The 16095-nt window shown below is 39.6% G+C and overlaps 1 pseudogene across 1 annotated transcript in view; it reads right to left on the bottom strand.

The window, feature by feature from the left end:
- Nucleotides 1-12839, bottom strand: part of LOC113893366 — a 113252-nt pseudogene extending 100413 nt beyond the window's left edge. Inside the window, exon 1 of the transcript XR_003511299.1 lies at nt 12673-12839. The product of XR_003511299.1 is annotated as a frizzled-3-like (transcript). The remainder of the gene's footprint in view (nt 1-12672) is intronic.
- Between the last annotated feature and the right edge of the window lie 3256 nt (nt 12840-16095).

The following is a 16095-nucleotide window of genomic DNA, read 5'->3' as shown; positions in this document are numbered from 1 at the left end:
CATTCAAAGTATTTTTGTTATTAGTGCCTTTTCACAAATATTTTCACAAAGATGTTGAAGTGAACTGAATTGACTCAGTCGTGTCCAACTCTTTGCAACCCCATGGACTGTAGCCTACCGGGCTCCTCTGTCCATGGGATTTTCCAGGCAAGAGTACTGGAGTGGGTTGCCATTTCCTTCTCCAGATCACAGAGATGTTAGGTGACTTAATTTCAAAGTCTGAAAGCTACTACGTGAAAGAGGCAAAAGTTAATCCCAAATCAGTATATAAATCTTTATGACTTATTTCTTACAACTCTATTTGCTTTCCAAAGGAGTTATACTGACTTAAAATGATACCAGAACCAAAGATATTTCTCCTTCATTTTTTTGGTGAGAGAACTGGGTAGTTTTAATACCCAACAGGGACTACCATGGAGAAGGAAATGGCAACCCACTCCAGTGTTCTTGCCTGGAGAATCCCAGGGACAGGGGAGCCTGGTGGGCTGCCGTCTATGGGGTCGCACAGAGTCAGACATGACTGAAGTGACTTAGCAGCAGCAGCAGCAGGGACTACCATGCCAGGAACCAAATTCCTATATTAAATCAATACCCATTTTCATATACCCAATCTAACAGTCTATACCAAATCTCTCCTTACCAGTTAGACTTTGTGTAGTCAGTGGAAGAGCAGAAATATTTTATTCAACCTCTACAATGTTTTCAAGTATTTGGACTATACAAGTTGCCCTCTATGTTTCAAAATCTATGAATAATCATCTTTCTACAAAATTTCCCAGATTTACGTTAGCTTACTTGGAAGTACTAAACCTTTGAATTTTACTATAAAATGAAGATTCCAAAACAAGTAGTATTCAATTTGCTGAAAGCACTGTAACAAAGGATTAAAGACTAAAATTTAAAAAAAAAAAAACTTTAAATTCTATGTACTATGTAGCTACATTAATTTTAGAATATGAGAAAATGGTAAAATCTATCACTTTAAGAGAACTTACTCCAAAAGTACTGTGCCAAGTACTTTATAAACGCTTCATTTTATATCTTCCAAAGTGTTACCTCTATTTTACAAACAAAGTGACAATGGTAAGAAAGCTCAAGTAACTTGCCCAAAGTAATACAGATAAAAAGTGGTAGCTGCTGCTGCAGTTTATACAATTCCAAAGCTTTTACCTCTTATTGTCACAGTTTATTGCCCCCTAATTCTGATCTGGTAAACATATCTTTGTCTACAATTCTAAAACCATTATTGAAACACATACAAAATTATTTAAACCTATTATTAACTATATCCATTAATTTGTCATAGCTTCTAAAGTAAAATAATTTAAAAGTGCCTAAAGAATTATCATTAGAAAAATTCAAGTAAGGCAACAGATTTTCATGAAGTCCTGAGAGGTCAAGAACAGATAATTCACACAACAAAACCTTTATCACTGCTTGGGAGTTACTGTTCTTAAACTGATGTAAAGATAGTAAGACCAGGATACCATCTTAAGTATTTAAGACAATGTAAATACTGTAAACCCACCAGCCTAAAGGCTGAACCAAAGAACCCATTTTCAAAATCACATTACCTTCAATATTTACAAAGTAAATTATGAATATTATTATTATAGTCTGCTCTTTAAAGTCTTATTATCAAATAACAGAAAGGATGTAACCATAACTTGGACAATTTAAACTTCTGAAAGGCTATTACTTCCTCGTTCCAATGTTTCAAAGTTCTTCATAAAAGAATAGTATCTGAAAACTAAGATGAGTAACATTCCCCAAACATGAGATCTTCAATCATATCAGAGTCTGAACCTAAATACATAAATACTAAATACTAAAAACTTTTTAATGTACAAGATGCAGTTAAAAATTACATATTAGTTTTTCCTGTTGTTTATCAAACACATTCATTAGACTGATTAAAAGGGCAATACAAGAATAATTTTCTACAACATGACAAATAATAGATGAAGTCTTACCTCCAATGCTAAAACTGCCATCTGTTGGTCGTAATGATTCAGAAGATTGGGCATGAAGGCAGTGTTATAAGGCAAATCCTGGCACATCCTCAAGGTAATAGGCTCAAAGAAAACAAACTGTGCCCACCTATATGGCCCACAAACATAGTCAAGGGCCACAGATAGAAGATGATCCAACTCATAGCCATGCTTTCTCGATTAAATGGGATTCAGATGATCAGGCCTACTCAATATGTATTTTAGATCTTTGTACACCTGCAGGTCTCAGCTTGAAAGTACTTCTTCTATCTTACCGTTAAGTTCTTCAAACAGAATTACTCTTTGCACTGTCAGAGGTTTGTTAGCTTGGTCTCACAAAAGGCATTTGTTTTTGGTTTCACAATATGGGCAAATGACATCATCTTGCCTCTTCTTTTCATTTTATTACATCGGGCACCATTTGGCCAATGTGTCAAGTTGATCAACCACATTCCCAAACAACAGATTCCATCTTAGGAGAAGAGCTATTTCTTCCTTTGACTGAAATACCTGAAAAATAATTTTTTTTAAAAATGGGAGAAATTAGCAATTTCCTCTTAAAATATTACAGGCTTGATATTAAAACTTTGATTAGCTCAGTAAAGTTGCAGGATACAAAATCAGTATACAAAAATCAGTTGCGTTTCTACACACTAACAATCAGCTACTAGAAAGAGAAATTTTAAAATACTGCCTTTGGGACTTTCTGGTAGTCCAGTGATTAAAACTGCACACATCCTCTGCTGGAGCTCCAGTGCACTCCCTGGTGGATAACTAAAATTCCAAATGCCGGGTGTGTGGCTAACAACAACAACACAAACTTTAATGAGAGGTACAATACTGCCTTACAAATAAAATACACGGGTATTTCATAAAAAAATACTATAGTTTTTCTACCTTATCATTCTTGCTATAGATACACCAGAGAATCCATAAATAGCATTTAAAGGTACTATTTCCTCCCTCAGTTGTTTATATAACATAGTTTAATTTCCCATCTATAATGGTAGTTTTTCATTTGTCACAAGATATAATTCATCCATTTTGAGAAACTTGCATGCTGTTGTCCTAAATTTAATTTAAATATCTGCCACACTTAATAACAAGTTATTTAAATTTTATGATATACATTTTAATCATTCCATGATTCAGCAGATGGTATCTGTGAAAGGTGTAAACTATAAAGAAATCAAAAGATAAGGATTCAAGCCTCTTCCCAACTATGTGAATCACTTAACTTCTCTGAGCTCAGAATTTTCCTTTCTAAAAATTCCACCTCCCTACCAAAGATGGTATATGAGTGAATTATAAAATAATGTACTCTATAAAAGGTAAAGCAACATCAAACTTTAGGTAGTTTTATTACTGAATTACAACATACACAAAGATTTACTTCTATAAACCAATACTGAACTGGCAAACAGAAGATTCTAAAAGTAGTATCAGGACATTTTCCCAACAATGCTTCATCCTTTTAGATAGTACAAAATTTTAGTACATAGATAGAGAAAACGTTTGACCAACAAATGCTTCATTACACACAGTCAGGCTGCAGAGAGGAGTCAACCCTAGAAAGTTACAGCGTGGGATATGAATGATTTCCAGTTAAGAGTTTCTACCAAGTTTCAGAGTCTGATTTGACACTGCCTTTCCTGGGGGCTTCCCTGGTGGCTCGGACAGTAAAGAATCCACCTGCAATGCTAGAGACATAGGTTCAATCCTTGGGTTGGGAAGATTCCCTGGAGGAGGAAATGGCAACCCACTCCAGTATTCTTGCCTGGAGAATTGTATGGACAAAGGAGCCTGGCAGGCTACAGTCCATGAGGTCGCAGAGAGTTGGATGCAACCTTCACATTCACTTTTTTTTTTGGGACAAAAATATGCATCTCTCTTGGGGCTGGAAGGGTAGGCAGAGTGGAAGGCAGGATTGGTAGGAAAAAAACATATTCTAAAACTATCATACTTCCATTTGGTTTTGTAACGATGCTAAGTCTGCTTTTGTTTTTCTTTCACGGATGTCAAATATTTCTGTTTGAAGTACACAACCTCGGCTGGGAAAACATGAGAAAGTCAGGTCAGAAATTCTCAGAGACCCAGGTTAACAGGACAACTCAAATAGATATTAGGGCCTGTGACAGCTTAGACCTTGAGAACTTGAACCGGCCTGGCTAAAGCAGAGAAAGAAACTGTCCTTTGCGCACTACCAACGATAGGGACCTCTGCATCCCAAGCTTTAATTACTGAGCAGAAAAAACTATTTGGAGAAAGTAAAGCATGGCTCAATCTTCCCAATTTCTCCCCCAAGCATATGGTCTTGAGTAGAAGAAGGGAAAAGGAAAGTCTACAACCTTAGGAATTAGAAACACCAAAGTTACAAGCAACCTCTGCCCCAAACGCTTCATCTCTCTAATACGGAAATCTCTAAATCAGAAATATTTGTTAAAGCTTCTTGGCCTGCCATATTTTTTCCTCCTTCAAGCTGGGCCCAGAAATGTGATGTCTGGCTATGGAAAAGAGATATTAAACAAAGTCATGTATATTTAAGCTTAATTATCATGCAGCATGGTAACAATTATGCATATCATTAAATGTGTCAAATAAGCCCTGAAAGCTTTATTTGGCTACAGTATCAAACATCCATATAAGTTCCATTTTTGTAGTTTGCTCCTTATGTAGCATGTTCATCTGCTTGCAACTTAAAAAAAATTAAAGGGAACATTGCTCCCTACTGAATATGTGTATAACAATGAAAATTTCAAAATTTTCATTTAGACTATTTTTCAAGCAGTATGGGTTCCAAATTTATGGTTCAAAGAAAATGACCATACAAAACTTGAGGAAGAAACAAAGTAATATGGAGTTTTTTAAACTAGATAAGAAACCCCCTTATACTTCTGTCTACTCTTTTATTTTTCTCTCAGTTATTCTTTTTGCTTCATTTACAAACAATGCTTCTCACAGACTTACAAAAGTGCTTTCCTTTATATACTTTAACATTCCAATTTCCATCTATCAAAACATTTTTGTAAAATTATTGTTAGGTTGGGGTAGCATAAAACTTTAATAACATTAAGACTGTAGCTTATGATTATTAAGATAAATAAGAAAAAACAGTAGAATGCCATGAGACAAGACAAATAGGAACAGTAAAAATATTAAGGAATTCACATTTCTTCCAAATCAGAGGTTCCCTAATTTTAATGTGCAGCAGATTCATAGAAACCCCATAGGTCTAAGAAATCCAAACCTCTGGAAAATGAATGATATACATGCATTCTAACAATTATCTCGGTACTGATCTGTAAGTCATATTTTGAGAAATGCTACCCTAAAATAGAATAACTTAAAACAGTACAGGATATTTGCACATAATTATGTGCTTAGTGAAAGTAATATATAAATGAATTTTTTAAAAAGCAGATAAAGAATACTACCTTAATAGAAAAATGGAAAAAGGACATAAATTTACAAAAGAAATACAAATGGCCAACAAACATATGAAAAGATATTCAACTTTACTAATTAAAAGCATACAAACATGATATATAACATTTTTGCCAATCAGATGAGCAAAGTAAGAATAACAGAACACAGTATAGGAGAGGGTGCAGAAAAAAGAATATATTCAACATTCCAACACTTGGGAATACTTTTTTTTTTTTGGCTGTCCCACATGGCTTGCAGAATTTTAGTTCCCCAAACAAGGACTGAACCCAGGCCAGGGCAGTGAAGTGTCTAACCACTAGACCACCAGGAAATTCTCCATTTTCAAATACTACTGGAGGAAAAGCAAACTAGTTGGTATTTCAAAAAAATAGCTATGAACATCAAAAGCCCTTAAAATGTATATAATTTGATTCAGCAGACCTATTCTACAATTTATTCTAAGAAAGTAAACACAAGTACACATGATGTATAACTGAAATGTTAGTACAAAAACCCAGAGACAATCTGAAAGTCTGCCAATAAGGAATTGGTTAAACTAAGGTACAACCAACACATAATACACTCACTAAAAATGATGAACAGGATCTGTATATACTGACTTGAAAAGACAGTAACAATACAATAAGTGAAAAATAAAATTTTAAATGGTTTACAAAACAGCATATAGTCTCCCACTTCTGTCAAAAATATACATACATGGAACAGAATAAAACTACCTGAATTGTCTAAAAATACAATATTATAGGAACTTCCCTGGCAATCCAGTGATTAGGACTCCACACTTTCTTGTCAGGGAGCTTGAGTTTGATCGCTGGTCAGGGAATTAAGGTCCCACAAGCTGCACAGTGTGGCCAAAAAACAAAAACAAAACAAAAGAGTAGTAAAGTATTATAAATGCTGAAATGTTATTTTAAAATCTGTCGCATGTTATTTGTGTGTGGGAAAATTAAGTGTGCTGAATCTATAAACGTGTGCTGACGATATTACTATTTGAATCAATGATTTCCTGGCTGTTGATTAAATAACAAGCCAAGGGACACAAAAATACCCTACTACAGGTAACAAGAAAAGCAAAAAAAAAAATTATGTTAAACTTAGAATGGGTCAAAAATTGATTTTCAATACTGAAAAAAATCAGATCACCTCTCAGCTGAACCAAATATTATGCACAGTTAAAAAAAAAAACTTTTGATATATATTCTAAATTGCTTTTCAATGACATAATGAAATAAATGCTTCTAATCAGGATCACTTGAGTACGGATAGCAACATTCCTTTTTCCTACGAGAACCATCCTTGAAGAAGCTGCAAGTTTCAGACAGCAGGACACAGAAGATTGAGGAAACCAGGAAATACTGACAAAATACAGCAACTGATCACATGAAGGTTAAAAGATTTTTTTCTTTTTGACACTGTATCTTTTACTATAGGAATCTGCAGAATCTCAGCTGAATAAAGGGAATTGCTGGAGTAACTGAAGGGAACAGTCTCAGGTGCCAAGGACCAGTAAAAATTAAGGGATTTGGCAACAGTTTTTCATGCCCTAACCCTAAGAAAAGAGACATTCACTTCTTTACAGAGCAATATAAGATATGTGGAAAACTAATTTCCGATTAAGTGACCTGATGACTATTTCATCAGAAAACAAAAAGGACTGGATACATTTAACCCTACACTTTAATTTGTATCAATATGTAACATCAGGAATCTGATATTCCCCAATTTACCAGTTCTCTTTTGATGATAAAAAGTTCAGTTCAGTCACTCTGTCATGTCCGACTCTTTGCAACCCCATAAATCGCAGCACGCCAGGCCTCCCTGTCCATCACCAACTCCCAGAGTTTACCCAAACTCATATCCATTGAGTCGGTGATGCCATCCAACCATCTCATCCTCTGTCGTCCCCTCCTCCTCCTACCCCCAATCCCTCCCAGAATCAGGGTCTTTTCCAGTTAGTCAATTCTTCGCATGAGGTAGCCAAAGTATTGGAGTTACAGCTTCAGCATCAGTCCTTCCAATGAACACCCAAGACTGATCTCCTTTAGGATGGACTGGTTGGATCTCCTTGCAGTCCAAGGGACTCTCAAGAGTCTTCTCCAACACTACAGTTCAAAAGCATCAACTCTTCGGCGCTCAGCTTTCTTCACAGTCTAACTCTCACATCCAAACATGACCACTGGAAAAACCCATAGCCTTGAATAAACGGACCTTCATTGGCAAAGTAATGTCTCTGCTTTTGAATATGCTATCTAGATTGGTCATAACTTTCCTTCCAAGGAGTAAGCGTCTTTTAATTTCATGGCTGCAGTCACCATCTGCAGTGATTTTGGAGCCCAGAAAAATAAAGTCTGACACTGTTTCCACTGTTTCCCCATCTATTTCCCATGAAGTGATGGGACCAGATGCCATGATCTTCGTTTTCTGCATGTTGAGCTTTAAGCCAACTTTTTCACTCTCCACTTTCACTTTCATCAAGAGGCTTTTGAGTTCCTCTTCACTTTCTGCCATAAGGGTGGTGTCATCTGCATATCTGAGGTTATTGATAATTGTCCCTGCAATCTTGATTTCAGCTTGTGCTTCTTCCAGCCCAGCGTTTCTCATGATGTACTCTGCATGTAAGTTAAATAAGCAGGGTGACAATATACAGCCATGACGTACTCCTTTTCCTATTTGGAACCAGTCTGTTGTTCCATGTCCAGTTCTGTTTAATTTTTATCAATGTGTAACATCAGGAATCTGATATTCCCCAATTTACCAGTTCTCTTTTGATGTTAAAAAGTAAAAGCCCCTAAAATAAGTTGAGTATTTGTCCTGAAGAACAGCACTAAAGGGGATGCAATCTTGGAGGACTGTCTTCAGAGGCTGGCTAAAAGCCAGACCCAAAGAACTCAGGTGGGAAAAGCAAGAGATGGCAACTGTGAAGAGGGAAGAAAGCAGGCAGAATCCCAGAAGAGACAATGACAAAAGTGGGCCCTGGGGGCTTGTCAGCAAAGCCCTGCAACAAAAGATGTTAGCAACTCTATTCCAATTCACACTTTCTGTACAGAAAGTGATTCCTTTCATCTTTCTCAGCTTAGATTTACTTATCTGGACACACTATACATGTACGTAACATTTTGCATTTCCAATTCAGAAATTAAAAGTTGCCTCAAACACACTGGCTACAATGGGAACAGGAGGATATTCTTTTGTCTTCTTTCAGTTTTCGAAGACTGCATTATAAGAATTAGCAATCACTACCTCTGAAGCTTCTTCTCTCAAGGAAATTATCATCTTGTTAGACAGCAAAGTACACACTAAGAGCATATCACTGCTCAAAGTGCTAGATTCCTTTTCCTAAAACTCATGTGGGTTTTGGCCTTTTGTTTTCAATATCTTATTTAAAAAATAAATTCATTCTCAGGATACTGTTTTCTGGTTGCTAAAGTGTATATAGCTCCATATTTAATTCATCGGAGAAGGCAATGGCAACCCACTCCAGTACTCTTGCCTGGAAAATCCCATGGGTGGAGGAGCCTGGTAGGCTGTAGTCCATGGGGTCGCACAGAGTCGGACACGACTGAAGTGACTTAGCAGCAGCAGCAGCAGCCTAGTTGTTTTTTCTTAAACTTTATTCACAGCACATTCCTTGGATCCCCCAAAACTGTTGCTAGTTCTCAGCATAACAGATTGTAACTCAAAGATAGATTCATCATTTCTGATGCAACAGTCAGTTAAAACTAATTTCTAGTCAAAGAGGAGTTGTTACTCTTCAAACATTCATTCCTAACCTTCTGGAAATGCCACTACTAAAAACCTTCACTTCTTTCGTCAAGATACTGTGACCCTTCTTCTCCCAAATCTATACTGAACAATTCCTCTCATACATATTTCAAAGTCTTGCTTTTCATTTGCACTACTGCTTTTTTTGGGCAGCTGCAGCTTTAAACGTCTCTAATTCTAGAGATTTAGGGGTTTATAATAGCCAGGACATGGAAGCAACCTACATGTCCATCAGCAGGTAAATGGATAAGAAAGCTTTGGTACATATACACAATGGAGTATTACTCAGCCATTAAAAAGAATACATTTGAATCAGTTCTAATGAGGTGGATGAAACTGGAGCCTATTATACAGAGTGAAGTAAGCCAGAAAGAAAAACACCAATATAGTATACTAACGCATATATATGGAATTTAGAAAGATGGTAACAATAACCCTGTATACGAGACAGCAAAAGAGACATAGAACAGTCTTTTGGACTCTGTGGGAGAGGGAGAGGGTGGGACGATTTGGGAGAATGGCATTGAAACATGTATAATATCAAATATGAAACGAGTCACCAGTCCAGGTTTGATGCACGATACTGGATGCTTGGGGCTGATGCACTGGGACGACCCAGAGGGATGGAAAACCAATACAATACTGTAAAGTTAAAAAATAAAAAAAAACTTGAGGCTAACACTGCTCTTCACTGTGGAAGAACGTAAAGATGCAGTAAGAACTGTTTCCTATCACATGTCTCCTGAAGAAAATAAAGTCAACAGCAGTCTAACATCAACAAACCAACATGCTCAGAATAAATTTTCAGTATGAAATCTCGTAGTTTTACTAACACATACGAAATTTAAGTTGGGGAGAGAGATTTTTTGCCTGTCAAGTGGGCAACAGAGGACTTACAGTGATTTTAAAACCCCCCTCTTTGCCCAATGATGACGTGCTCACAACACTGTGCTATACAAAAAAAGAACATGCACTTTACTATTTACCTTCCCCTCAAGCCTCCCTACTTCAAATATCTCAATCATGGCTGGGGATCTCTCTAGAAAAATCCACCTAAATGTTCAAGCACAAAATAAAGCTCAGAGGAATACAGTACCTAAGATGAAAAAAGGGATGAAAGAACCTATAGTCCTTTCTTCCTCTATTAATAGGGCACTGGTAGATTTAGGAGAGATGTAGAGCCAGGGAATATTAGTGGATGAGAAAAAAAAAAAAAAAAAAAAAACGGAGGAGGAGTTAAGAGAAGGTAAGACGACAGGTTTTACTAATTGTTGAGGTCCTTTAATGGACCAGAACGTGGTGGTCTGGAGTCGACAATAAGAAAGTAAAGGAGAGAAAGAGGCTGACAGTCCTTGGTTTACACAGAAAGCCAATAAAGCCCCTGGCATGGGGCTCACTATGTTCACGGAGGCCTCAGGAGCCCTCTCAATGGGGTGAAGGTGCACAGTGCCTTCTCGAGAGGGTCTTAAAAGCCCGGGCAGGAAAGTGAACTCAGAGGGCTTCTGTGATCCAAAGAAACAGCCTGAGAGAGAGAGAAAGACACAGGGACCAGAGCTCTGATGGAGCAAAGGTGTTTTAATTAACATGGTGCTGGCATACATATTGTCTTACAAGGTAGTTATTCTCAGCAAAGATAAAGATTAAAATTCCAAACTTACAAAACATAGGTGATCCATATTAAAGAGAGAGAGAGTTGTAAACAATCACTTTTACCATATGGTTCACAAGAAGGAAGAGGGTACTTATAGCCGTATAGAAAAACTAATGAAGGAAATGCCTGGATTCCTCAGCCCCCAGGAGAGGCCTGCCTCTCCTCGAATTCCTGACAGATCCAAAACAGTACACAGGAAGCCTCCAGTTAAATGCTTCCTGACAACTAATTACCTTATTTTCCTGAAAGTTTCAAAGCATTTGGGGGGAGGTGGGTAGAGGAGGAACCTGTTATTTCACTAAATAAAAGGCAACACTGTAAGAAGAACTGTATCTCAATTATCTTTTATTCTCAGCTCTATCCTTGCAAGCTTGCCCACTTAAGCTTTTACATCACTTTCCTATCTTATTACCTCTATGTTGTGGTTTGGTACTTCAAACAAACACTTTTTTTTTTTTTTTTCCTTCTTCTTATGGAGGAAAAAGAAGATACTGATTTGCTTAAAAATACGGATGGGGGGGAAAAAAAGGGACGGATGGAAAGCATTATCTTGAGGAGTAAATGGTTCTTAAAAACAGAACTTGGAGAAGGCAATGGCACCCCACTCCAGTATTCTTGCCTGGAAAATCCCATGGATGGAGGAGCCTGGTAGGCTGTAGTCCAACTACGGATTTATCTATCCCTTTTCAGCACACCACTAAAAGCTAAAAGGCGGCTCAAGAGGGAGGTAACATCCCCCTTGTCAAGTCTTTGTTTCCTTGCTCCTGCGGTATTGGCTTTACCAAATAACCCAATTCCCGTACATAAACATTACAGGTCTCTCCAAACTACTTCTATAAAATAAGATCTTGTTTGACCAACCGTATAGAGCAGTCATTTATTTCTATAGCTGCTGGTCTGCTCTGCTGCTCTGTCTGCCTACACTCGGAAGGGAACCAAAATTTAAAATTTCATTTATTCTGGGCCAAAAGCCAGACCTTTTGTCCTTCCTAGATATTTTCCAACTTCGAGTTGACTCCTCTGCCTAAATTAGTGGCATTTGCTTTTGTTCTTTTAAGAAAGAAAGAAAAAAACACCCCTTTTTCTCTTATTGAGTAAGGCATCTAATTCTGAAAAAGGCCTCTAGGAAGATGTTAAAAATGTCTTGAAATGTTTAACAGCACCTTATTTCAGAGGGTATGGATGAACCTCCCCACGTTACCCCAGGGCAAACACACGGAGCATCCAAGGGGGCAGAGGGGGAAGCCTCGAGGAGGAATATGCAGACTTTGCAAAGCTGATGGGAGGGAGGAGAGGGGACAATTTTCAGGAGTAGAAACGGGAAGCAGTCCAGAAGCCCCGACGCCCCCCGCGCCTCCGCACCCAGCCCTCGGTGCACTGTCCTCCCTGCCAGCGGTCGCGTGCTCTACCCACAGCCCCCAGCGGCCCGGGAGCGCCACACGCCCCCGCGGCGCCGACCGAGCCCCAGGGCTGCGCCTAGCGCGGAGCGCAGGCGCGGGCTCGGGACCGAGAGGGTTAATCCAGTCCGCGCGCATCGGTCCGCCTCAGCGCCCAGCCCCAAACTCGGGCTCCCCCGCCGGCCCGCAGCCCACCCCGAGAAAGCCCCGAGACACCCCTCCACAGCGCGGCGCCCAAGGCTTTTGTTTTGGCGGCGGCGAGAATAACGATCCCTGAGGAGGAGGTGCCGCGGCTGCTGGTGGCTTTTTGGCACAGGGTTAGACCGAGGAGCGGGCAGCCGCGGCGGCATCTCCTCAGTCCCCACTCCCGAGCCCTTTTCCCGCTGAGCCTGACGGGAAGGGGCCTGCACGACCCGGGGCTCACCTCACACCGCGGGGCCGGGCTCCCAGGGAGCTGAGGCGCCGGCCGGGGGCGGCCTCAGGTCCATGAGGTAAACGGAGCCAGCGAGGACCGCCGGCGTGCGCCTCGGAGGTACAGCGATCTCTGGCGATCGCCGGGGCGCGCGGCCCGGCGCGGGGAGCGAGGAGCATGCGCACGCACGTACGGCGCAGGCGCGCTGCGCACGCTCGACCGAGTGCTCCAATTTTGAGCCCAGCTTTTGGATACCCGTCTGCAGGTTTCGTTGTTCTTTACCTCGCCCCGAGGCTGATGCCTGGCCCTGTCCTGCTCCGGCGGAATCGTTCCAAGCTCTGGAAGCTTTTCTTAAATGCCGTCAGTCCCCTTTGCAAAGCTCTCCCTCCCTTCCCTGCTGAGACAGTGCAGCGACTCTCATCACTCAAGCCTGGAACGCTATTATTGCGAGACCACCAAAACCTGTTTCGAGAACCAGCGTGCCCCATGGGGACCCGGGGATTGGAATTGGTTAAGAGGCGGGTGCTGAGAGTGGTACTGGGTGCAGATAGAGGTAGTCAGCTTTCATATTGCAGAGCTCCAGGGTGAAGCAGCAGAGCAGATACCCTCTTTACCGACACCCACTTTAGTGAGCAGGTGGGGCTTGAGGTTATTGGTGGCATTCCCCATCTTCTGTTCTTTGGGAAATGTTTCTTCTCTCTTTTTCTTCATAAGTAATTTTTTTTTTCTACATAAGCTATTTCAGAACTTAAAGATTCCTTAGAAATCATCTAAACCTAGCCTCTCATTATTCAGACGTGGAAAAGAACTGTCCAGAAAGGTTAAAAAGACTTAGCCAAAGCCAGGCAGCGTTTTAACAGCTGGGTCTGGATTCACTCATTCCAAGCCAAAGCTGTTACCTTTGCCTCCATCATTTTACCTACCTTCCTTTCTCTTCCTTTTCCTCCCTTTTCAGCCTAGACTTCACAGGCATCATTTTGTTCTATGGTAGCATACAGGACTTAAAGAAATACTTTGATCTTGTAGCATAGTATGACTGTACTTAACGTTATTCAACTGTACACTTGGTTAAGATGGTGTATTTTAATATAATCTTCTTTCTGAATCTTTGCCACCCCATGTTAGGAGACTGACCAAAAACAGCTATATAATCTGTGGTTTGTCCAAACCCTTGGGACACATCTCTGTGGCATCTTTAATTATAGGCAGCTATTTTATACAAAGAAAAGTGGAAGTGTTAGTCCCTCAGTCGTGTCCGACTCTTTGTGATCCAATGGACTGTAGCCCACCAGGCTCCTCTGTCCATGGACTTCTCCAGGCAAGAATACTGGAGTGGATTGCCATTCCCTTCTCCAGGGGATCTTCCCGACCCTGGGGTGGAACCCAGATCTCCTGCATTGCAGCCAGATTCTTTACTGTTTGAGCCACCAGTGAAACAATCTTTTTTACAGGTGCTCCCTAAATGATAATAAATACTGAGCTTAGACAGTCATCAATATAGTTTAACATCAGAAGATGAGCTATGGGAATTGCATTATAAAAGGGATCTGAAATGACATTTTCAATTTCATTGATAAATACTAATGCAGTAATACTTTTTTTTAAAAAAAAGTAAGGTTGATCCTTAGGCTGATTCTTATAAAGTCATTGTGTCTTGTGGAGCCAACCCTGCCTCTACTGAGGGTGAGTGAAGCAGCTAAGAGCATTTATGAAAATCAGTGTGGACCTGCTTCAGGCACTTCTAGATCCCTTGTACCTTCAGACCCTCTAGAGATGTGCTGCTCTCACATTTTTATGCAATTTACACATGGTCTTGTGAAAACTGTCAGGCATAGAACATATTTTGGCTCCTAGTGGGAGGTGGGAATGATGTAGAAATTATCATTGAATGTATCAACATGATCACATCTCAGAAATAGACCACTGAGTGAAAGAAGCAAACTACAAAGTACGTAAATTATGATAGCTCTTAAAAACAGTCACACTGTTTATAAGGCCAAGCATGTATATATAATAAGCATAAAAAGTGGACAAGTAGGCAGCACACTAATTTCATGACAGTGGATGCCTCTAGGCAGGCAGGGTGGGAAATGAGATCTGGGCAGCATGTAAAAGAGGCTTCAACTGTTAAGCACACACAGGAAACAAAATGTTAACATGTTAAAAAATCTCTGCAGGGAGAAAAGGGTGTTTCTTAGGCAAGTCTGTAAACTTTTCTTTATGGTTGAAATGTTTCCTTTAAAAATAATGTTGAGGGGCTTCCCTGGTAGTCCAGTAACTAACATTCCACCCTCCCAATGCAGAGGACCTAGGTTTAATCCCTGGTCTGGGAACTAGTGAAAGACAGGGAAGCCTGGCGTGCTGCAGGGTTTCAGAGTCAAACATGACTTAGCGACTGAAGAACAACTGGGAACTAGATCCCACAAACTTCAGCTAAAGATCAAAGATCTTGTGTGCTGCAACTAAGATCCAGTGCAGCCAAATAAATATTTTTAAAAGGAATTTTTAAAAATTTTAAATGAAAGTAATGTTAAATTTTCAAGGACATTGAGCCAATGTGCTCACCGCGAACACAATGTGAATGGTGGTGTTCATTGGGGGATCAGTAGTCACACTGATGAAGGGCTGAACAAGGAGAGGTCCAGAGGATGCTAGATGAGAGGATCAATGAAAGGGACCTTATTTTCAGGGATAAAAATATTCAGATCTAGCAGGGATAAAGTGTCAGGCTCTCTTTAATCCCATCTTTCTTTCATTCAATGTTATAACCACCAATAGAAAGTCTTTAATGAGGAGGAACTTCACCGAGACCCAACAGTCTCCAAGAGAGTTGTTAAAACTGGTCTTTTTCTGGATGAACCCATTTTGAAACCATCCATGTTAACTGGTAATACATGGTAATTTAGTATTGCATCTACTTATCTCTCCCAGGCCTCCACCCCTGCAAAAGTCTTTGTTTATTCATTTTACTTACAACCTGATCATAAAACATACAGCCATACTTAAAACCACTGGGCTGGAATTCAGACAACATAAGTTCTAATTTCAATTTGACCACTTTGATCCTTTGTCAACTCTAAAGAAAGCAGCAACCTCTATGCGCTTTACTTTTCATTTTCTTTTTAAATGGGAGATACACGAATGCTGCCTATTTCAAAACAATGAAACAATATAAACATAGGGTTTACATTTATTTACCTTGGAAGAGAGTACATTTGTATGTATTTTAGAGAACGTGAAATAATGAGAAAAGTCTTCTTTTTTTAATTTGGTTAGCTGCTGCCCATAAGAACTGTTTTACACTTCCCAGATGTCCCTTCTGAAATGTTTTTCTCCAGCATTAGTTTATAGTTCTATCACAGTAGTTATTTCTACATTGCATTTTCAAATCCTCATTAGATTTCTTTTTTATTCTTGCATTCTCACTCTGCCTCT

Source organism: Bos indicus x Bos taurus, chromosome 5 (assembly GCF_003369695.1).
Source record: "Bos indicus x Bos taurus breed Angus x Brahman F1 hybrid chromosome 5, Bos_hybrid_MaternalHap_v2.0, whole genome shotgun sequence".
NCBI lineage: Eukaryota > Metazoa > Chordata > Mammalia > Artiodactyla > Bovidae > Bos > Bos indicus x Bos taurus.
The sequence above is the reverse complement of the archived record's forward strand: the minus strand, read 5'-3'. Positions and strand labels throughout refer to the sequence as shown.